This window comes from Rattus norvegicus, chromosome 8, assembly GCF_021556685.1.
Source record: "Rattus norvegicus strain SHRSP/BbbUtx chromosome 8, alternate assembly SHRSP_T2T, whole genome shotgun sequence".
Lineage (NCBI taxonomy): Eukaryota > Metazoa > Chordata > Mammalia > Rodentia > Muridae > Rattus > Rattus norvegicus.
The window spans coordinates 58,274,761-58,298,637 of NC_141541.1; the positions used below are offsets into that span (position 1 = coordinate 58,274,761).

The window sequence follows — 23,877 nt, forward strand, 5'->3', positions numbered from 1 at the left end:
TCTCTAAGTTCTTTCCCAGGGTGGTGATTGAATCTGCTCCAGCAGCAATGCCTAATAAAGATTGAGCAGTATTGTTGTGAGTGCCAGAGACACTGCCCAGTGAGGGGCTGGGAGCCCCCTTAGAGTTTTTATCCAATTATTAGATTATGAGGGATGTTAGGGCACAAGCAGAGCAGAACTCTGACAGCATGAAGTCCTCAAGACACGTGGTCCTCAGGGCCATGCCACACTGGATGCACCCATACGGCTGTGGACTAGTGGGCTGCATTCATCAGTTCTAAAGCCATTCGTCATTCCTCCTGCATGGCCCTCAGCCCAAACGACTTGTTTCCTTCTCTTCTCTGCATCTATTGTATTGAAAAGGTTGTCTACATTCTGTACACCTTGTTTTTCACTGTTTTTTAGAGAAGTGGTGCCTGGTTTCCTAACATCCTGCCTCTTCATCACACCACATGCCCGGAGGCATTTGCTGACCCCTGGAGTCTAACACCTTTGTGTTCTGGTTCTAGTTCCAGGGCAGATTCACTCTGTCCTGCCTGTCCTTAGAGAGTTCTCCTTTGTCCTCCTATTGTTCTTCTTTCCTCTGTTCTATAGAGTCCTGGTGTTGGTTTAAAATATACCCATGAACTCTTGTCCCTTAGAAAGTGGAGATTTTTCTCCTCACTTTGGGGTCAGTATCTAATGATTCCTTGGGGGCAATAATTAGGTCATGTCTTCTCCTCCTCCTCCTCCTCCTCCTCCTCCTCCTCCTCCTCCTCCTCCTCCTCCTCCTCCTCCTCCTCCTTCTTCTCCTTCTTCCTCCTTCTTCCTCCTTCCTCCTTCCTCCTCCTCCTCCTCCTCTCCCTCTTCCCATTACTGCTCCTATTCCTCCCTCTTCTGCTCATCTTTTGCTGTAGAAGTCAGCTGCCATGTCTGAGAACACTAAAGTAGCCTCTTGGAAGGGCTCATGTCATAAGGACCAGAAATGTCTGGCCAGTAAAATAGCAAGGACCTGAGTTCTGCCAACAGAGGCATGAATCACTTCTTTGAGAATAAAATAAACCTAAGAACTGGGCTTTCTACTGCTAAACTCTAGTTTACTTCTGTTTTTGTTTTTCTATCTTTAAAGTAGATCCTCCACAAGGCTGGGATTATAGTTCAGTCAATAAAGTGCATGGCTGGCAGACATGGGGAACTTACTTTGACTCCAGAGTCCATGTAAAAATGTGTGACTGGTAGCACACACTTCTAACACCAGTGATGGGGAGTCAGAGATGGGGTCCTACTGGACAGTCAGTCTATACTGATTGGTCAGCTCCCAGATATCCTGTTCCAAGAGATGGATACATACTCCAAAGATGGCATACAAATTTTCCTCTGCCCACACCTATAAGCATACATGCTTGTGTGTGCATGCACGTGCGCGTGTACACACACACACACACACACACACACACTCACACACAGTGGGAGGAAGAGAGAAACAGAGAGATCTTTCAACTCTGTTGAGCTCCCAGCTAAGAGAAATCCCAGCTGGTACGTTGAAGGCAGTCCAATAACAGACTCTGAACATTCATGAAACAGTCCTTGGATTCCTGACTCTAATCAACTATGTAAAGTAATAAAATATTTATATTTGAAGACACTGAGGTTTGGGTCATTCCACAAACAACACATAAGCTCTGTGAAGACCCCTTCCTGTCATATTTCAAGGCGTCACCCACAAGATTCTTCCCGACATAGTCACATGTCAAGCAGCTGTTAGTCAATTGCTTTGACTGGGAAGGACTGATCAGGGACTGGGAGAGCCTAGGAAAAGCTAAAAATTGATACTTTGAGGGACCAAAGAGAATATAAAATGGTGAACTAAAAATACAGAATGATGATTGGAATGGTGTGTTATTATTCTATGGTTGCTACAAAAAAATTACGACAAACTTGTCAACATAAAACAACAGATTTACTCTCTTATATACTTCTGGAAGCTAGAAGTTGAAAATCAGATTCACCAGCCTGAAGTCAAGGTGCAGCAGAGCCAGGTCTCCAGAGGAGAATCCATTTCCTTACCTTTCTATCTGTGACTCATGCTTGCTTCCACCTCTTCAGCACCAGCAGCTCAGTCTACACAAACCCCTGCTATTGTCTGTTCATCCTCTCTGCTCTCCTAAGGACCCTCGTGATTCCATGTGTTCCTTCAGACACTCCAGGGGAATGGTCCTCTACGTTTGGAGATGTATAACTTAATCACATCTGCAAAGTCCTTGTTTGCCATATAAGGTAATATTCATGGGTCCCAGGGATTGTAGACATATTTGAGGGATTGCTGTTCAGCCGACTATAAGCAGGAAAAAAACCCCACTTCTAGAATCAGACAGATTTTAATTCAAGTGTTCTAATCATCAGTTGTGTGACATTAACAATAACGTTAAACTAAGCCAATGCTTCCTTGTCTCCATAGTAAAGACAAAAGGTTATTAAATAATACAAAGGGAAGTACTTGGCATTTAATGTTTTTCCTCTTTCTTCCTTTCACTGAGTAGCTGGGGGAAAGGCAGACTTGAGCAAGGAAGGAAGATGTGAAAGTTTTCTATGGCCATCACCCTTTCAGGGCACACCTATGGCTAGTTATCTAATTTGACAATCATCCCCATTTTACCGAAGGGAGAAAACAGAGATACAGTTAAGTTAAATGATTTCTGCCAAAATTGCTCTACTGCTGTGTCAGAACAGTTATCTAGTGTTAAATCCCAATCCCTTTATGCTTCATGTTTTCTAGTAGGATTTGCAGAGATCAGACCAGCTTCCCAACTCAATGTGATGAGAGAAGATGACAGGCTAGTGGGCTGTCTGAATTGGTGTGGGGAAAGTGCACGAAAGCCCAAGGGAACAGAAAAGAAACAAGATCCAGAGAAGACAGTGCTCCTCAGTGCAGAACCAGATATCCTCTCAGGAGACAGGAAGAGAGTAAGATGCCTTTAGCTTAATTTATTAGTTACTGGTGTTGTTGCCCTGACAAAAGCAATGTAATGGGTGAAAGGTTTATTCGTGGCTTACAGTAAAAGACTGGCTCAGTCCATTGAGGCAAGGAAAGTATGGCTACCTGAGGAGGACATGACTATTCCCATCATGTCTTGTTGGGAAGCATGAAGAAATGAATGCTTATTCCCAGTTCACTTTTTCCTTTTTCATTCAGTCAAGAACCTCAACCCAGGGAACTGTTACACCCTAAATTTAGGATGGGTCTTCCCACATCAGTTAATGTACTCGATATAATCCTTACAAGTAGGCCCAGAGATTTGTTTCCATGCTAATTCCCATCCCATTCTTCCACTAATTTTCTCTCTCAAAGGGACAGACAAACAATGTTGACCTCCAGGAACAGGCAGTCTACCAGGATTAGTAATTACTTTGACCTGTGTGATGAAGCCCTATCACAAGACCTCGAGGCCAGCCAATGACAATTTTGGAACTGAATAGCATAGGATTGCCCAGTGCCAGGGCTGGAGTTTTCTCCCTGGTCATCTATAGTACAGAGCCAGACTCTGAAGATAAATAAGTTGGTCTGCTATGGCCCAAGAGTCACACTAAGCTGCCAGGGAGGAAAGAAGTCTATTAGCACTGAGAATATGAATTATAGAATCAGTAATAGAAACTTCAGATTTGGCTCTTCCAATGTGCAATAATATTCATTGAAGAGCAACAATAACAAGTCATGGATCCTAGAAAACAGCCACCATTTATTAAGTTTTGATGGATGATAATGGCTCAAATAGGAACCCTGAAAGCAAGCTATGACTATCTCAGTTTCTCCATGAACTGTCCATGGAAGGCCTAGGTTCAGAGAGACTCAGGGGCTTATCCAAGGCCTACAGTTTCCAGGTTAGAGATCAGAGGAGGGTAAGGCACTTGGCAAAGAATTTTAAATACCAATGTCTAGCACCGGATGGACACCCTGTAAGTAGTATTATTGGTTGAACCTACCTTTGTCCTGAGAAAAGATGTGGTCAGTGCCCTATGCAAGAGCCACTCCTTCACAGCTTGCCTTGAACCACTTCTTCATGCTGTAGGTGAAGACTCTGTTGGCTCCAAATCCTCTCTCTGTTAAAAGTTACTCATGGGGGAAATAAACAGCTCCTGCCAGGGGTCACACAGTGTGAGCCATTTAGAAGGAAAAGTGTCCCATAGGAACACAGGCAGAGGTAGTCCTTTCCAGCTACAGAGAGGACTTGAGAAGCTCAAGAGGATTTGGTGAGCTCAAGATGCCATCATGGTATCTTGTAGGGCCTGATGTCATTAAGGATTCTAAACTACAGGGTCCCATGGGACCCTACACACACCAAGCCAACATAGCAGAGGACAAGTATTGAGTACTTCTCTCATTGCTGTGATGTAATACCTAAGCAAAGCGAAGTCATTGTCTCAGGGGTGGAGGAGATGAATTCTCTGTCAGGAAGGTATGGAGACTGAGGAGTGAGAAAGCTAGTCACATGCCAATCACAGTCAGGAAGCAGAGAGAAAGACAGAGCTACATCCAGTCCGGGACCCCAGGCCAAATGGTGGTGTCTCCTTCACTAGGGGTTCATCTTCTTTATTTAGTTAACTCTTTTTAGAAAAACTTTCAGGGACACCCAAAAGTGTACTTCACTAATGTCTTAGGTATGTCTTAATCCAGGCTGGTGACAGGGAAGATTGGTGACTACTAACATGGGATGATGTTTTCTCCTTCTCCTTCTCCTTCTTCCCTTCTCCCTTCCCTTTCCCGGCTCCCTCCCACTTCCTTCCTTCTCCTCTTCCACTTCCTCCCTCTCCTCTTTTCCGTAGCCATCTCTGTAGCTTCCTTGGGGATCCTGGGGAAATGTTGCCTAAACAGGTGCATACAAATTCACCAGAGCCTGTTTCCTGCCAGCAACAGCCACAGATGGTGTAGAGACCAAGCCAAGAACTGAAAAGCTGTCCCAACAAAAGTCACACATAAGCAACCAGAAGTATGAAGCAACCCTTACTCCATCCCAAGGCTGGTCAGCCAGGTGGCAAGCCTTTGAATACGGGGAATTTAAAAAAAAGGCCCTACTTGGTCAGCACATGAGGGGAATCTGCAAGAGAAAGAATGCAGTGGACAATGAGGACAGGCAGGCTGGGACCAGCAGCCCATGAACACCCAAAGAGCAGAGGGCGAACAGCAGCCTGGAAAGACGTGGAACTGGCATAATCATAATCATATCGGTGATTGGAGTGCAGTGTCCTTGCCATATTCAGTAATCTGTTCATCCTGGATGATCAGCGGCTGATAACCTAATGTCCTTTGTGACAGTAGCAGAGGGAGTGGTTTCCCTTCCTGTTCTTGCAGGCAGCAGACAGACTCGGTCACCCTTTTACTGGCCCCATGCGGGAGCAAGATTCTAAGAGCCTTCTGTGACCTCTTGGGACATTTTTCCCTTTCTGGCTAATTTCTATTTCAAAGAGCTGGCTAGATGGGAGTTGCATCAGCTCCAAGTCCGCTTCAGACATTTCCAGCTTAAAAGAAAAAAAAAAAAAATAGAGCCATGGCTCTCTAGAAGCAAGCCATTCCTGACATTTTTATCCTTCTCCTCTGTAAGAAGAATTAAAGGGCCTCCTCTGCCAAGCACATGGGGGAGGGGGTGTGTAGATCCCCCACGGGGGGCTGCTTGAGTGGTATCTTAACACCTGAGCATGATACATATCTGAAAAGAAATGTCTTAAATAAACGTGAAAAACCGAATCAGCCCCCAGAAGCTTGTCTAATAGTTGAGAACTGAGGCCTCTGTAACAATTGATTTCATTTCCCCTTAACATCTGGATACTGTAACAGCCCAGAGACAGACTCGGTCACCCTTCTAATGGCTCCATGTGGGAGTATGATTCCAATAGCTTCCTGTGACCCCTTGGGACAATTTTTACCCTTCTGGCTAATTTCTATTTCAATTTAAGGCAATAGCTCCCTCTTGGCTGCTCTCCCATTAAGTTTAATTTACAAAAAGATATTCAAATATTGAACTGAAATGATATTCATGGCCTGGGGGGAGGAGTACCAGCCATGGCATGGCTTCATGAGATTCTCTAGAGGACAATGGGGACATGTCCTGCCATCTGGGCCTCAGAATCTATGACCCCGGGTGCACTGCTCTGTGTGGATGAGGCACCTGGGCACAGAAAGGGAGCTGAGGGGGTGGCAGTAGACAAGGGACTTATCCCAGGACTGAGATCTAACTTTAAAGTGCATGTAATCCAAAGCTGTCCTCCTGCTGGGCTCCTCTGAAGGAAGTGGAGATCCTTGGGCCTCTCCTCTGACACTACTGCAGAGAGCCCTGGCCACTTCCTGAAGGATGAGCCCTTGACTCCTGTCAGGTCTTTTCCAGTACAGTGCTGCAAGTAGAGGTTAATTCAAAGATAGTGGAAGGGGAGGGATTTGAGAGGTAGAACTCCTATCTATTGGCTACAAGACCTTGATAACCACAGGCCAATTGCTTAGTCTCTCTCTCTCCCCTCTCTCTCTCTCTCTCTCTCTCTCTCTCTCTCTCTCTCTCTCTCTCTCTCTCCCTCCCTCCCTTCCTCCCTCCCTCCCTCCCTCCCTCCCTCTCTCCCTCTTTCCCTCCATTCCTCTATCCCTTCTTTTCTTCCCTTCTTTTCGTCCTCTACCTTTTTCTTTTTTGCTTTTGCTTTTGCTTACAGTGTCTTGTATGATTGGTAGTGAGGATTAAATCTTGCCCATGGTAGACCAGCACTCTCACAATGAGCTATATTCTCAGCCTCTTTTTTACTTTCTGATGGGATTTTACTAAAAGTCCTCCAGGCTGACTGTGAACTTACTCTGTATCCCAGATTGACTTTGAACTCCCACCCACCCCCACTCAGCTCCTGAGTTGAGTAGCTAAGGTTTCGGGCTCATCATTATCGAATTTCCTCATACTGCCATTTTTTAGCCCCTGTAAAATGAAGATGATGGGCACCCCGAGGTTGGTTGTTTCCTTCATGAGAATAAGTATCATTTATGACTGTATGGGGAATGGCAAGAAAAAGGCTTGTCACACAGACACTCATCAAAGGCTCTTTTCCTTTTCCCGTTTTATTGATGTAGGAACTAGAGAACTAGGGAGAAAGTGGAAGCCCAATGCATGTGCTACAATTCGTGTGCAGCACCTGATGCGATTTCTCTGAGCATGCCATTTGAAGAGCATGTAGCACAGGGACAAAACAGAATCCTAATCTGAGAAAAGGAAAATAAGGACAGATGATAGATCTCTCTTGGGCTCTTGCTGGGCAGGGAGCCCCTTGGGGCCACTGAAGAGACCCATGGATACTCACTCTCATAGCACGTTATTACACCAACTTCTGTCTTCCCCCATTATCAGCATCAGCCTAATCTTGTGTTTTTGAAGTCATAGAGCAGACATGTGCTTTAACTCTCTCATTCTACACATGAGGATGCCAAGGTTCCAGTGCTTGTATAGTTTGCACAAAGTCACAAAGCTAATAAGGTACAGTGTTGATGGTCCAAGCTCATTTGTTATGGTTCCCAGTCCTGTGACCACACGGAAATGCTCTGTAGCTTTGTCAGTGAGCATCGTTTCATCAAGGCGGCACCTGAGGCTCAGAAGAGAAGAGGCCATTTAAGGGTGACTACAGTCTCTGGGTTGGGAGTCTGACCTTATTAATTCATCACTATCTTGACCCTGTCAGCTAGCTCCTGGAGTCTTGCTCAGGGGAGACAGACAGTGGGGCTTAATGGAAACAGGGAAGCTGGTGACAATATGAACCATCTGAATTATGCCTTCAATTTGTAAGAGTCTGATGGGTCTGCAAGAATTCCAATCCAGGTCAAGTGCCTGTGTCTCCTCCATCACTGACCTTACTCAGAGCTTCTTCGTTTGTTGTAGTCTTGTCCCTGTAAGAAGCTGCCCACCCCTCGTGCTCCCTCTGTTCAACCTTCCATACAGTTTCATCCTTGGTGTTCTACACTGAAGACGCTGTGGTGGCAGTAACCTCAGTCTAAGGCTATCCACAAAGCCAGGCATGCCCATGGAGAGAAATAAAGGACAAGAGGGTGGGGATATGGCTCAGTGCATAGAGTGCTTGCCTATCATGCATGAAGCCCTGGCTTCAATTCCCAACACCATGCAAATGGCGTACAGCAACACATCTGGAACCCCAGCACTTGGATGGTAGAGGAAGAGGCAGAAAAGTCACACATTCAAGCGACATAAGGAATTTGAGGCCAGTGTGGCCTATCTGAAATTTTCCAGAAGTTTAGGTGTGGGGAATTCCACCACCCAAAAATGTAATATAGGAGTTGTACTAGAGGTATAACGAATACTTCTGGAATAATCCTGGCTTTGCTGGAGGTGACAACTAAAGCAGCAGAGGCCTTGAACCAGTGTGAGAACATCTGGCCCAAGCCAGGGATGACTGACACATTCCATTTCTCTGAAGATTCTTTTAAAAATCTTAAGCATTGTCCAGTCTCCCAGACTCCTGCAGTTGGAGCTTTTGACTACGAGAAGTGTCAAGCTTAGGTGGAAGATGGCGCCAGGTTCTGATGGAGGGGTGTCAGTTTCTATATTGCCTGGCTGACACTAGGCTGACAGAAGTGTTGGAAGGAACTTCTGATGTCACCTGACCCAACCTCCTACCTAGTTTAAAATTTTGCTCCATCCATAATTTCCCTAGCCAATGGCCAAGTGGCTAGTTGAGTTCTTTCATGGCTACCTTCTAAGTGGCTCTAATTGTTCAAATAGCTTTCCTTATACCATTTTTTAAATATCTATCTTCCTATGGCTTTCATCATATCTATTACCATCCAGGTGTATCCGAGTTGCAGCCTCAGTCACATGCATCCCAGGACAGCCATGAATGTGACCCAGTTGATGCAGATGGCAACATCAAATTGAATGTCATAGGGTCGGATGACCTTAGAAGAGCAAACTGGAGCTAAGAACATATTTCTTATTAATTTTATTTCAGTGCACTTTGCTTGGTGACTATATATGGAGTTCCTGTCCTTCCTCTCTCCTCCTCCATTCTCCCTTTTACCTCTCCCTCCTCCCACCTCCCTTCTCCCAAAGGATCTTCCTTGATCCACTCAACAGCATTTGGAAAGGAGAGCATACCTAGCTAGCTTCAGAAAACCTGAGCACCTGCTCCAGCCATACCATGTGCCCAGGCCCGTCCTACATAACTCAGTGTACATCTTCATAAATTGCTAGATTATGAATACCTTCTATGCCCTTAGCTCTAGGATGTGTGTTGCAGAGTAAGGAGGAGTTTAAATATAATTATTCTTATCCCTTTTCAGACACTCATTATAAGCTAGGTATTCTGCTAATTATACCCTATACATTTCCTTTTCGTGTCTCACCTTAAGAGGTGAGATCAGGTGTAATCTCCACTTCATATGCGAAAAACTGAAGCCCCAAATAGAAATAACTTGATCAAGATGTAACCTGTAATTGATAATTATAAAATTTGAACTTGTTTGTCTTGGTCCCCAAAAACATTCTCAGGCATTTATGCAAAGATCCTATCCCTTTGTCAAGAGTCCTAAAGTCTCATTAAGTTGGGGTAAAGTAAAACACACACACACACACACACACACACACACACACACCAACTAGGATGATGAAGAAAAACAATAAAGAAGACACTATGGTGTTGCTGTGTAGGTGGCAATTGCCTGGGCTAGAGAAAATGGGAGAACAGGCTAGACCAGAAGAATGAAGATAGGCATCCTAAAGGCTTCCTGGAAGATGAAGAGACTGAGGCAGGAAAAGAGATAAACTTATTGAAGGGCAAATAAGAACTTACAGTGTGGAAGCAAAATGCCTAGAGGATGCTGAGACCTTTAAGGCAAGGTTATAGAATGTGAACTTGAACCCCTGGTCACTGTGGAGAAATGGTTTTCCAGCTGGAGAGACTACTGATATACTGTAGCATTGTGATGCTTGGAGCAGAAAGCTCCTCCCATGTGGAAAATGGAACCTTCTTGACATCCACCTGAAGTGGAAACTTCTGGTTTCTTTGGAAAGTCAGTTATGTCAAATAACGTTTTGCTGGGTCACAGGTGAAAGGATGTTTTGCTAAAACAGACACATGAAAGGACACAGGAGGAGAGAATATAAATATGATCCCACAAACAATAAGAGCTAGAGCATTGGTTTGTTTTATCCTGCCTCACTATTCTTTGCTAACTACACAAATGTTCAGCTTACACAGCATTGCTGAACTCTGCTTGTGGTGACACCATAGAGAGAAGCTCTTCAAAGAACTCCTCATGAGTTCTTCTTGCTGCTTCTGTGACTGCCTCAACCAGTTTGCAAACCTTGTGGTTTATTCTGGATTAAATTGCCCTTGCTGATTCATGTGTGGTGATTTCTGAGTGGATTGAACTGTAGCTGCTGGTTTGTGCATGTTGTCTGCTGAGAGGCCTGGACTGTAATGCTGATTCGTATTTGATTTTTGCTACTGAACTGAACTTCTGATATTCTGACAAGGAAAATTGGACTCACCTCTGCACAAAGAACTATTTCTAAACAGGTCTACTTCCCTTGTGTCCTAATATTGTGTCCTAATAACTTTTCTCTTTAATCACCTCTGGTGGGTGGTGGGCTAGAAGGGAGGTTAAAGCATTTAAGAACCCTTTTTAAAAGTAGGTTTTAAAAATTAAAAGCCTAAAGGAATCAGAGAAAGGACTGGAAGAGCTTGAAGGGGCTCAAGACCCCATATGAACAACAATGCTAACCAACCAGAGCTTCCAGGGACTAAGCCACTACCTAAAGACTGTACATGGACTGACCCTGGACTCTGACCTCATAGATAGCAATGAATATCCTAGTAAGAGCACCAGTGGAAGGGGAAGCCCTGGGTCCTGCTAAGACTGAACCCCCAGTGAATGTGATTTTTGGGGGGAGGGTGGTAATGGGGGGATGATGGGGAGGGGAACACCCACATAGAAGGGGAGGAGGAGGGGCTAGGGGGATGTTGGCCCGGAAACCGGGAAAGGGAATAACATTCGAAATGTAAATAAAAAATACTCGTTAATAAAAAATAAATAAATAAATAAATAAATAAATAAATAAATAAATAAAGCTGCAAGGCTGAAGAAAAAAATAAAAGCCTATACCCACCACTTGTACTAAGTGGTCCTACTATTTAGTTTGTGAGTTTCAATGAGACGACTCAGTATGTAAAGGCATATATTGAGAACCCCTATCTTCTGGTCAGTAGGTAGTTTGGAGAGAATGATAGGTGAGGGGACAGTAGCAGGGTTGGGTGGAGCAGAAAGGGTGAGACTGTGACACAAGAAAAGCTCTAAGCCCTGGCCAGGCTTGGAATGACCACAATCAGGAAGGCTCCTAGATAGTACCCCTGAGCTCACTACATTATAACCTGGTGACCGAAAGTGACTGGGATGGGGTGTAAGGGTACATCTGTGTAAGGTACCATAATCCACTCATCCCTGAACACTGGGTCTTGGGTAGGTGTTCTAGAAGAACCAAGAACTCTTCTAAGAGATGAGCCAAGACAGTCAAAACTTTGAAAGGGCCAGGAAAGGGCCATCTATGAAAACTCAGGAAACAGGATCTGAGTTTTCATAGCTCCAGACGGTCTTTGGGTAGGCTGAAGGTGTTGATAACATTCTGAGCAGAGCAGCATGCTCTGTAAGACTCTGAGTTTTTCCACCCAAGTGGGAGTACCACCTGATGGACCAAGACTGTGCTTCTCACCTGGCTCCTGAGCCCCACATTTCATCAGTCCATCAGGTAGGACTGTGCCTTAGAGAACAAAAGTGTCTCATGTGTTCACTACAGAGGAGGAGTAAGGAACACCTTGGAGATGCAGGTAGGAGATCCAGGCCTAGAAGCATCCAAGGACCTTAGAAAGCCATGCTTTAAGTCAATTCTGGGAGAAACTAAGTTACCATTTCCTAGCAAGAAGCGTTCAGTGAAACTTCTGGAAACCATTGGTCAACACTTTACAATTTCAAATGTCTTTCACTCATTTATCTCAGTCAGTTGCCACCATGTCCCTGTAATTATTAATATTGATTGTAAATTTGATTGGATGGGTAGACAGCTATGGTATGAGTAAAGTTTACCTCTGGATGCGCCTGCTAAGGCTTTTCCAGAAATTAGATCATGCAGGCTCTGACCTCAATGTCCTAGTCACCCGATGGCTCTAAATTTTAAAGTAACTATGGAAGTTGGGCCTTAATAAAAGAAGGGGACTGCTAGGAATATGCCTTCAGGGGGTTTATCATGTTGCTACCCCAGGACCACAGAACAAGACCTCTGAAAGCAGGAGCCAAAATGATTCCTTCCTCCCTCAGATTGTATCTCTCATACGCTTATCACCATAGGACAAACTGTAACTAAAGTTCTGTGAAGCAGAGTAAGCTGGTGCTACTCTGTATTTTTCAAAAGAGAGATGTCAAGGACCAGGGAACGTTTGTGTTGCCCACTGTCACATGCCTGAAAGCAAGAGTGTAACCAGGATGTTTCTCTTTGTAGCCCTGGTTTCCCAAATATGCCATGTTATCTGCTTTTGGGTTTGGAGAAGGCAAAACACATCCTGAAAATAAGAACCTCAACTGGCTGCTTTAACAGTGCTCCGATCTTACAGTCCAGACATAGTGAAAGACTTTCTGGATAGGTCATAGGAAGAGACTCAGATCCGAAGATGAACTGAGATTTACAAAATGCGTCGAATGGGAGGGGCACAGTCTGCACCTTCATTAACGTTTATTACTTATTCATCAACCCATTCTACAAATGTTCCTGGAAATCAAGCACTGTGCCAGGCATAAGGACATGATCAGAAACACAGATGACATGGCTCCTGGCCTCATACAATTTTAATTCCAGAAAATATTATAGAAAATATGTCCAACAACACCAAGAGTTAAAAGGCCCTCTGCATTATGCTAAACATAGTAAAGCAAAAACAGGGAAGATTATGGTAGATCATGTGGGGGAAGGGTGAGTCTTCTTTAGAAAGCTAGTTAAAGAAGACATTGATGAGGAGGTGGTTAATCTTCACTGTCAGCTTGACTGGGTTCAGCATCACTAGGAGACACCTTTATGGAGACAAATCTGTGGAGACATGTGGCGGGGTGGGGGTGGGGGTTTAGCTGAGAAGGGAAGACCCATCCTGAATGTGGCTGGCAATCTCCTGTAGACTGTGGGCTGATTGAATAAAGGGGAATGGGGAGAGAGAAAGGCTGATGAGCTTTAGAACTCATTTGTCTTTGCTTTCTAATTACAGATGCCATGAAACCAGCCACTTCACCTTTGGCTGTCATATCTCCCTACCATAATGGACTCTGCGCTCAAGTAGCTTCTTGGTGGGTACTAAGGCATAGTGGAAAGAAACCAAACTAATACAATCTCACTGGAGAACTGAGAGGCCCTGTGAGGAAGCCGTGAAAGAGCATCTGGAGAAGATGATGAAGGATGAAGGGATGTATGGAAGTTTTTGGTTTGGTTTTGTATTTGCTTTTATCTGAAACAGGGTTTCTCTCTACATAACTTAAGTTGTCCTGGAACTTGCCAAAATATCCTAGACAGCCTGCAAACTCAAGGTCCTCCCACCTCTGCCTCATTCGTGTTGAGACTGTAGCCAGGAGCCCTCACACTTAGCACCCTGTGGTATACTTAAATGTGATGATGTAATCAGGCATTGGGGAAGGGAATGTGTGCAGCTCACAGATTGTGTGTCAGCGGAGGAATATAACAGGATTTAGTCACACCTCACTGAAGGGTGTCATGACAATATGTGACTTGACATACATGGGTACTGCTAGAACTGCTGTTGGGAATTGTGGGGATAAATTTGGGAAAAGGAAGCCCATTGGAAGAGCATTTCAATTATTCCATTGGGAAGTTGGGGATGAAAGAAGAGAATCTGTTTAGAAGACAAAATGGTCCATTTACTATTGCCCTGGCTAGGTTAGGGCTTGAGAAGAGGATGAAGACGAATGCTAGAATTCTAATGTAGGTAATCAGATGGCTGCAAGTGACATTTACTGAAATGGAGCAGAAGAGCCAAGGGCACTCTCATGTCAAGAGACAGAGGTGAAAGGGTTTCTATTGGATGTGCTTCTAGACATAGGTGGGACATTTGGGAAGAGATGGGAAATATGTGGGCTTCAGGAAACAGGGCTGGGTCTGAGAAATAAATCGACAATGGTTAGAACACTTATGACATCTTAAAGTCATGATAACCAGAATGTGCAGAAGAATAATATAGGGAGGGAGAAGAAGGAGTTTGCAATCCACACTCAGAGAGGCCCTGTGTTTAGATACGGGTAATGTAGCAAAGGAACCGAGGAGAAGATGGTGGGGTAGGAAGAAAACTAGAGACCAGAAGGCACAGACTCCATGAGGGGCTTCATGTTTCAAGACAGAAATGTAACCATCGGTGTCAAATTCTGCTGAGAAATCAAGATGAGAACCATCTGGGCCACCAGAAAGTTGGCAGCGACCTTGCAAAGAGCAGTCTAGTGGTGAAAAGAAGGAGCAGCCAGAAGGGGAAGGATGGAGGGATGTACATGAGGTTGGAGACTGAAACAACTCTTTTTCCTGCCTGTCAGGGTAGACAGTAGATAGGCTGCATGCAATTAAAGGAAGGGTACTTTGTAGGCTGGTCCATACCAGAGCATGTTTGCCTAATGAGAATGGCTCGGCAGAGTGGAAAACATGAATGATTCCCAGGGTGATGGTTATCATGTACTGTCAACCTGACTGAATTTAGAGTCACAAAGGAGATGCAGATCTTGATGGCCTTTAAGGAGGTTTCCAGAGAGGTTTAATTGGAGACAAAAGACTCATCCAGAATGGAATGAGAGTAATCCAGGACAGAGGAGAGTATCCTGGACTAGGAAGGGAAAAGGAGAAAGCCAGCTGAGCATCAGGCTCTCCCCAACCCTTGTCTGTTCATGCTATATGATCAGCCCCTCCTCCAAAACCCTCCTCTCCCCATTCCCCTGAGACTGTGAGTCAAAGCAAGCCCTTCTTTCCATTGCTTTTCAACAAACACCTGGTCACAGTGGAATGGAAAGTAAGGAATAGACCCAGGGTCAGATACAGCCTTTGAGATGTGAAGGGAGTTGCAACTAGTGTGCCTAATAAAATTACCCGTTCATGCACAAGATATTCTTTTTCCATTGTAGTAGGAAGGAAGATAGAAGGGAAAAAGAAAGGGAAGGAGGAAGAGAAGAAGGGAAGGAGAGAGGGAGGGAGGAAGGAAGGAAGGGAGGGCTGGAGAAAGGGAAGGAGGGAAGAGGTGAAGAAGGGAAGAAAGGAGGGAGGGATTGCTGCTAATGCCAATAGATTTGAAGCTTTAGTGGGGAGTGAGCACCACATAGTTCCCGCTCCTCTGAAAAAGATGGAGGTCATGAACTGAGTGTGTGAGTAAGGGGATGGGGAGTTTAGAGGAAGAGGAGAAGATGCGAAATGATGGTAGAGCAATGGAAGTAGAACTCAGGAGAGCTACCAGGAAGTAGTGGGTGGCATCTAATCTGGATCACTGCCACAATTAAATTTAAAAGTAGTCTGTTCTGCGGTTTTCTCCCTAGATGATGATCAAAAGCCACACAGAGAACAAAGGCATCACCCAGAGGCCCAATAGAGGAGTTTTGAAAAAACACAGCTACAGTGGGAGAACAAAGGAGTGAAGGGTATTGGTGACATCACCAGGGTAGATGGTAGAATTCAAGCTGGCCAAGGGAGGAAATAAAGCTAAGTGGCTGTGGACAGAAACTGGGTGAGAACAAAAGGTCATTACATCAACAGTGTTTTCATCACTGAAAGGAAACATCCAAGGCACGCTCCCCTATCAAGAGAGCAGATTCACCTAGCACACAGTTTGGACACTAAACAACATGACATAAGCTTGGTATACCAAGGCAGGAACATAGAGATATCTTCTAATGCCATAAAGACTTAACCATGGAGAATCTACTCTAATGAACTGACCTAACCTAATCCCTTCCCAAAGGCTTCACCCCTAAATACCACAGTGAGACTAACTTTCTGCCTCCTTGTTACCATTAGCACTTTAAGCCTTAAACATGAGGTCAAGGGGACAGTCACATACCCAGAAAGGTGGCTTGTAAATCTGACGATATTTTTTTTATATTTTTTATTTGTGTGTGTGTGTGTGTGTGTGTGTGTGTGTGTGTGTGTGTGTGTGTGTAGGTGCCCATGGAAGCCAGTAGAGAGCATTGGATTCCCAGGATCTGGAGTTACAGAGGGTTGTGAGTCACCTGACTAGAGTGCTGGGAACTGAACTTCAGTCCTCTGCAAAAGCAGTGCATTCTCTTAACGCCTGACCCATCTCTCTAGCCCTGAATTTGAAGATTAACAAGAGAAGAGGTGAGTGGACAAGACCCCAAGCAATAGGTAGGTTAGAAAATAAGACATTAGAAATCTAGACTTGAGAAATGGTATCATTTCTAGTGATCACAAGTCCAAAGTTTGCTCCTCATGGCATGAGCAGCACCTGAGAGGAAAACAAAACAAACAAAATAAACAAAATAAACAAAATAAACCCATGATGGAATGGGAGACCGCCAAGCAACAGAGAGAGTGAATATTGAGTGCACTGGTTTGCTGCAAGCTTTCTTATGCTTGCTTGGAGGAAAATAGGGGGTTTAGGTAAGTATATCCTTGATACAGACCTACCATCTTCCCAAGTCATAAATGCCTTGCTCATGTTGAGAACCCTATCCATGATCTATTCTGGTCTTACTTGAACATGTCCTTTATGGCTGTGCTTCCCATGAAGCCTCGTGAGATATGGACCTATGAAATGTAATCTGGCCCAACATAAAATGTTTGTAGTATCAGACGACCTCTAAAACTAGGCTCTAGTTTAGATAAATAGAGTATCTAGTGTCAAAGGCTTACAAGAATAAATTTTAAGGTGGAGGGAATCCTATCCACTAACTTAATGCTTTCCAAATACAGGGAAAAGGTACCTACCCTATACTGCTTATTTTTTCGCTTGAGGAAAATATATTTCTGAACTATTTAGCATGGATTGCCAAAGCCATGACAATGAGGAGTGTAGGAAGAGGTGGGTGGAAGATCCTGACCTAGGAAAGGAGAGGATAAGAGGTCCCGACAAAAAGGTCCTGGCCATAAACAGCAGAGTCGATGCATTATGTTTCTATAAAGATCAAATGAGAACTTGCAAGAAATTGCCCAAGTCTTTTTAGCTTGTTTGTTGATTTTATTACCTGGCTTCTCTCTTTCTATTAGCTGGTGATTTCAATGTCTCTTAAAGTGGAAGGTAAGTGTGCGCTTGAGAAACAGAGAGGCAATAAGGATCCAGAAAGACACATCCTCCTCCAAGGGACAATCAGAGGATGTTGGAAAATGACACCAGGGACTAATGTCGATCATCCCCAGCCTATTTCTATTCTCCTTGGTCCACTCGAATGGCTTATCTGAGTTGAACACTCTGTAACATAAGCAATTAAAAAGAGAAAAGATGCCTTCTTATTGTACTCGTGTGCGAACAGAAGAACGAGATAGAAAAGGCATCCATCTCCCAGCAGCCATTTTCTCTTTTAGTCCCACATCAGACTTGTAATCGACCTGAGGCAAGAGGTCATGGGCAGTCCATGGAGGAGCAAGAAATACACAGCCCTCGCTTTGCAGGAATGAGTCAAGGAGTCTAAGGATGAACAGTACCCTAGGCTTTTTCTCAGGTCCCTTCCACAAATTCCAGTTATAATTTACTTCTGAGGATGTTCAATAAACCGAAGCATGCTTGGGTTGGGTGATAAGGGCTGAGCAGAATTCATACGTCCTCAAGTGCTTGAACTACTTGCTTTTCATGTGACTGTGATGGAGCAGCTGACACCACCTGAGGAGAAAAGGGCTTCTCTTGGCTCACCCTTTCAGAGATGTCAGTCTACCAGGGTGGGGGACCGAAGCAGAGAGCAATAGTCGCAACATGGTGTCCAGAAGGCACAAGAAAAAAGGTACTGGGGAGGTGGGGAGGTTTAGGGTAAGACATAAACACACACACACACACACACACACACACACACACACACACTAAAACCCTCCTCACAGTGATCAGCTTCCTAGAACAAAGCCTTCCTCCTACCTCTTCCTCTATGCTTCCCTGTAGTATGATATTACGAATCCATCAAGGGTTTACTGCATTGATTGGGTCAGAGTCTTCGTGATCTAACCTGTTCTGTGCTTTACTAATCTGGTAATTGTTTCTCAGTCCAATCAAGTTTCCCGTCAGTGCCCCCTGGCACCCTTTTTTAAACCTGGGGCAGTGGGAAAGCTTTCGTGCCTGCCTTTTCCCAAAAGGGGTACCTACAGGAAAGGGTATCTGTGGAGAATGTCCAAGGTGAAACCTCTGCCTTGTTCCCCTTGCCTGCAAATTACAATAATCACAAAACAGTTATGAGAGCCTAAAAAGCATCCTCTCCTCAGAGAAAGAAAACCCTGAGAGCCATAATACGGACAAAAAGACAAACTGAAGCCTGGGAAGCTGCGAGACAAAAGACAAGAGAGTCTGAAATGATTTGTCCTCAGCAGTGAGCTCACAGTAAAGCTGACAATTATTACAAATGTGGATTTTACAGCTGAGGCATGGGAAAGTAGCAGGTTGAGGCTCTGGAAAGAATGCCTCCCTCAAGCCCCATTTAAAAGAAAGAGGAATCTCATCGATCCTCAGCCACTACCACATCCTCTGCCTATCACCATGGCACAAGGTAGGGCTGATCCAACACAGTGAGAGTGCCTGGAACCTGAAGAACTGCTTCAGCGGTTGGTAGGAAACCTCCCTGATCCTGGTGGGCCATGAGGAGGTGAAGCATGGTGGGCAAGCTTCTCAAGATGCTGGTTATGGATTTGACATCTCCTTCACCTAGGTGCAGAAGACAGCAGTCAGACTCTCTGGACAGTCCTGGATGCCACTGACCAGGTATTGCCAGTGGTCAGAAGTTGGCGCCTCAGTGAGCAACACTATGGGGGTCTAACGGATCTCAGTAAAGCAGAAACTGCTGCTAAGCATGGTGAGGCACAGGTAAAGATCTGGAGATGATCTTACACTGTCCCACCACCACCAATGGAGATTGATATCCCTTCTACAGTGACATCAGCAAGGATCGCAGATATGCAGACCTTACTGAGACCTGCTACTCTCCTGTGAGAGCCTAAAGGGCACTATTACCAAAACACTGCCCTTCTGAAATGAAGAAATTGTCCCCCAGATCGAAGTGGGGAAAAGGGTCTTGATTACTGCCATTGCAACAACCCTTGGGGCATCACCACACATCTGGAGGGTCTCTCAGAAGACGGCATTATGGAGCTAAACCTGCCAATGGGCATTCCCATTGTCCATGAATTGGACAAGCTCTTGAAATCCATCAACCCCATGCAGTTCCTGGGAGATGAGAGATTGTGCATAAAGCCATGGGAGCTGTGGCTGCTAGGGGAGGGAGTGTGCAAAGTAAAGAAGAAAAGGAGAAGAGAAAGACTCCTACCCCCAAGAACACCCTCACTGCCTGTTCATGCCTTCTACACCCTTCCCCAACACTTGCCACTCTGCCTATATCTTTAGAATTTTTAGTTTAAGTTGTAGTACAGATGGGGACCCATGGCTCCATTTTCATTTCAGTACTTTGTCCTCTGCCCCCAACTCCCTTCACAGAACCTACTCAGGATAACACCTCTGGGGATGCAGGTTCTTGGTTCATATCTAGGAACAGTTCACTTACCAGGAGAGTTGAGAGGTAGTGATTATAGTTTTTCTTAGTCTTTGTTTACTAAGGGTCTGCTTAGGATGGAATCAGGGAAAAGCCATGCTGTGGTATGACGAATGAGGACAAGCTGTAGCCCACTTTTGTCCCTAGAGCCAGTCCTGCACTCTTCCACAGTTAGGTTACCAAGACCTGTAGTCATTCCAGTGGAAGGTGAAACTAACTTCCATAATGATTTAAAAGATACTACTTCTTCTCTAACCCTAAAAGAGCTGCTAGCCCCAGAAGGTTGGGAAATCCTGTGAAAGAGGGGGAGGAAGGATTGTAGAAGCCAGAGGGGATAAAGAACATCATAAGAACACGGCCTACAGAATCAACTAAACCTTCTTCACAGGGACTCATGGAGACTGAATGGACAACCAGGGAGCCTGCATGGGTCTGACCTAGACTCTGTGCATATAAGTTACAGTTGTATAGCTTGATCTTCTTACGGTACTCCTAATAGTGACTCTTTGGCCTGCCTTGGGACACTTTTCCTCACACTGAGTTGTCTAATCCAGTCTTAATATGAGGAGAGATGCCTAGCCTTACTGCAACTTGAGACGCCATGTTTGGTTGATATCCCTGAGAGGCCTGCCATTTTTTGAAGAGGGAAAGAGGAGGAGTGGATGCTGGGGGAGGAGGACTGGGAGGAAAGGAGGGAGGGGAAACTATGGTGAAATATAATATATGAGAGAAGAATAAATTTTTTAAAAATGTAAAGACCTGGTCATTGGGGTTGGTCAAATAAGCTGTGGCATACTCGCAGGGTGGGATGGTAGTCAACCTCTGAAAATAATGTTATTGAAAAATAATCACTGAGTTTGCTTAGAGATGAGTTGTCAATTTTAAATGAGAAAAATCCACCAAAACAGCTATCTGAATACATGCCATCTTTGCGAAGTCTGTAGATGTAATTGGAACAAGATACTCAAGTTTTAACAGAATGGTGAGATTACAAATGTGTTCTGTTTCTGTTTCCTACTTTACCTGTATTTCCAGTCTTTTCAGTAATGAAGTAACACTTCTATAAATAGGAAATTTTATTCCTTAATTTTTAAAAACCAAGAATGAGTTGGGAATGTGGTCCAGCAGCAGAGTACTGATGTGACATATGCAAGACCCTGGCTTTGAACGCAGCATTGGAAAGGATTGATTAGTTTAAAATATTCTTAAGGTGATCTCCCTCCGTCCCTCCCTCTAAAACCCATTTCACCTTCTCAGAAGCAACATCAGTTATTAGTTTCTTAGATAACTCTTCAGCAATGATGTGTGCACTTATAAGCAAGCCTAAGTGGAAAAAAATCTTTTCTATTTTTTTTTTCAGAACAACTTTAAATTAAATCGTAACCCCGAGTCAGGAAGAGCTGGTTTCTGAGAAAGGAAATATATCTCTAAATACTTCTTAACTGTCTCTGACAGGGAAGGCCAGTACCAGGGCAAAGTAAAACCAATTACCTCAACTATGAGGATCCCAAACCATAACCAAGATAAAGAATGTTAAAATATGCAATATTTTAAAAATGAAAATTAGTACACACAGCTCACAAAAAAAAAAAAGCAATGAGGTCAATATTACATTTTTTGTTTGTTTTTTCCTTTGGCTCCAATATGGCTTCATATTGGCACTGTTCCTGTCAAAGATAAGACAGCAAGAATTAGGAGGAAACAACAATGGTGTGGAGAGAAGTGGCGTAGAGATGGCCTGACTCAGGCAGCCATCAAGTGCTGAGCTGGCATGTTCCCTATTCTCATTAGGAAGCAGAACTTAGCGATCTCCCTTATTAAGTTTCCCTCTAGGAAGAGGAAGGCTTCCAGAGTAACACTCCGACCCTCTCTGCTGTCTACCCCTTACTTTTCAGGAAACTAAAATGAGTTGCCTAATTGGTGAATTAAGAGAAGTAAACATGCGTATGCACACACCCTTCTTACTTGGGTCTAAGTGGTTCTTTGTCCTTGGGGAAAGTGTGCAGGAGCCGAAGACTCAATGATCACCTTGCTTTCCCAGAGAATGACACCCAAGTATCTGAAGGGAAGACACTGGTAGCCAGAGTCCTACTGAACAGCTTCACCTCTAGTCACATTAGAACAGATGCAGGCAGATACCTAACTAGGCAGTGATGTTAGGACTGTCCTTTGGGCATTGGTGTTATATCCGAGGAGAGCTGATTTGGTCTACGTACAATCAGGATGAGGAGAGAGCCATCTCAGCCTCTGCAGCTGGGCTTTTTACAGGGAATTCGGGAGTTGGAAAATGATTACCTTTCACCCACTACCACAGACTTAGGTGGTCTGTCCAAACAAAACTGTCTGGAAAGAACCCATGTCTATAGCTGATTGGTTGATTGTGACTCCAATGATGTGAAGTTGGAGAGTTGCAAGCTTAAAATCAAATTATCTTGGGTTATCTTCAGCTGCCTCAATAGCTGTTTTCTGAGCTTCCCTGTGTGTGATCTTACATCCCTGGGATGACTGGATAAACCCCTCACCATATACAAATAGACCCCTACTTTCTATGCATCAAAAGGCTAAGAATGCCATCAGACAGCATCTGAGGACTATGGTACAGTGCTCCTGGTTTCTTTGTAACCCACTTGCCTGAATGATGTACCCACTGTGGTAGTTCAAATGTAATAGGCCCATAGGGCATGGCACTATTAGGAAGTGTGTCACCATGGGGGTGGACTTTGATGTCTCATACACTTAAGCTGCACCCAGTGTGACACACAGTCTCCTTCTGCTGCCTGGCAGGTTAAGATGTAGAACTCTCAGCTCCTTTACCAGCACCATGTCTGCCTGCACACTGCCACATCCCACCATGGCAATAATGGGCTAAACCTCTGAAACCATAAGCCAGCCTCAATTAAATGTTTTCCTTTATAAGAGTTGTCACTCTCGTGGTGTCTCTTTACAGCAATGGAAACCTAACTAATGAACCCACAATATATTTGAAAAATGTGTTGACCTATGGCTTTGTTCTGTTTCTATAAAAACTTCACAGAAATGCTATTTCAATGGAGCACATTTGAGAAATACAAGAATCTGTGTTTGGGCTCAGGCACTCATATTTGGCTCTAGAACAAACCATCTCTTGTGTTCCTTTGAGGTGAAATCTTTCTATTTGTCAACACCTGTCACGAAGCAAATGTAAAGAGGGTACAGAACAAGAAATGATGACGGAGGACCTGTCATTCCAGGCCAGGCCCTCCTGAACTTGACCTCCACCACATATTCTCATGACCTCTCCTTTCTGAAGTAGAGCTGGCTCGCACTGAGTCCTCAAGCACCCCAGGAGTTCTGTTGTGGCCTATTACTTGCACCTGAAGAGTTATAACTAAACCAGTGTTTATCAGTGTTCAGCTCACTGTTAGTCATGGCCACAGTCACACCATGACCAGTCATCCAGGCAAAGTCACTCAGCTTGATTACTCTTTGTATTCTGCCATCAATCATCTCAGGACCTTCCTTCCCCTGAGTGATGTATTTTCTATCCACCTACCCCACAACCCTTCATTTATTTCTCTCTAAAATATTGCCCATGAGTAAGTAGTGCAATTTTGTACCATTTGCTTCCAATATATATTATTCAGTAAAAGCACTATTAGCTGCTATAATATCCAACCCCAGATCCCCATGATAATACAAAAATAGCTTACTTTTAATTTTTCAAAAATCCAGCATGAATATTTCTGCTTGGATATTGTCTTTAGTTGTCTCTTATGCAATAACTCAAGTAAGTGAGTTCCTTCTTATGTGTGACTCTTCATCTTCTAAGGTCTCATAGACCTCACTTCCTGCCACATGGCTGGGAATGGGAGAAGAGACCATACACAATTGTACTGAATATATTATAGCTAGAAGGTCTAGAAGTGGCCTCTTCACTTAAATCCACATTCTAACTGCAGAGTTTAGTCCTGTGCTTTACTTAGGCACAGAGGGAGTTATGGAATGAAGGTTGGTTGTGTCTCTGCAGAAGAGATGAGAAACTTCTATATCCCAAGGGGAGAAAGCCAATGTAAACTTTAGCTCTACAACCTTGGGGGAAGTCATGTGGAAACTCTCGGTACTGTAATTGAACTTTCGGCTACTTTATGGGTCCTTTTTCTACCACCTTTTCC

At 44.2% G+C, this 23,877-nt stretch overlaps 1 pseudogene; it reads left to right on the forward strand.

Moving 5' to 3' along the window:
- Positions 1-18,628: 18,628 nt before the first annotated feature.
- Positions 18,629-19,595, forward strand: Pgam1-ps13 (phosphoglycerate mutase 1, pseudogene 13; annotated as a pseudogene).
- Positions 19,596-23,877: the final 4,282 nt, after the last annotated feature.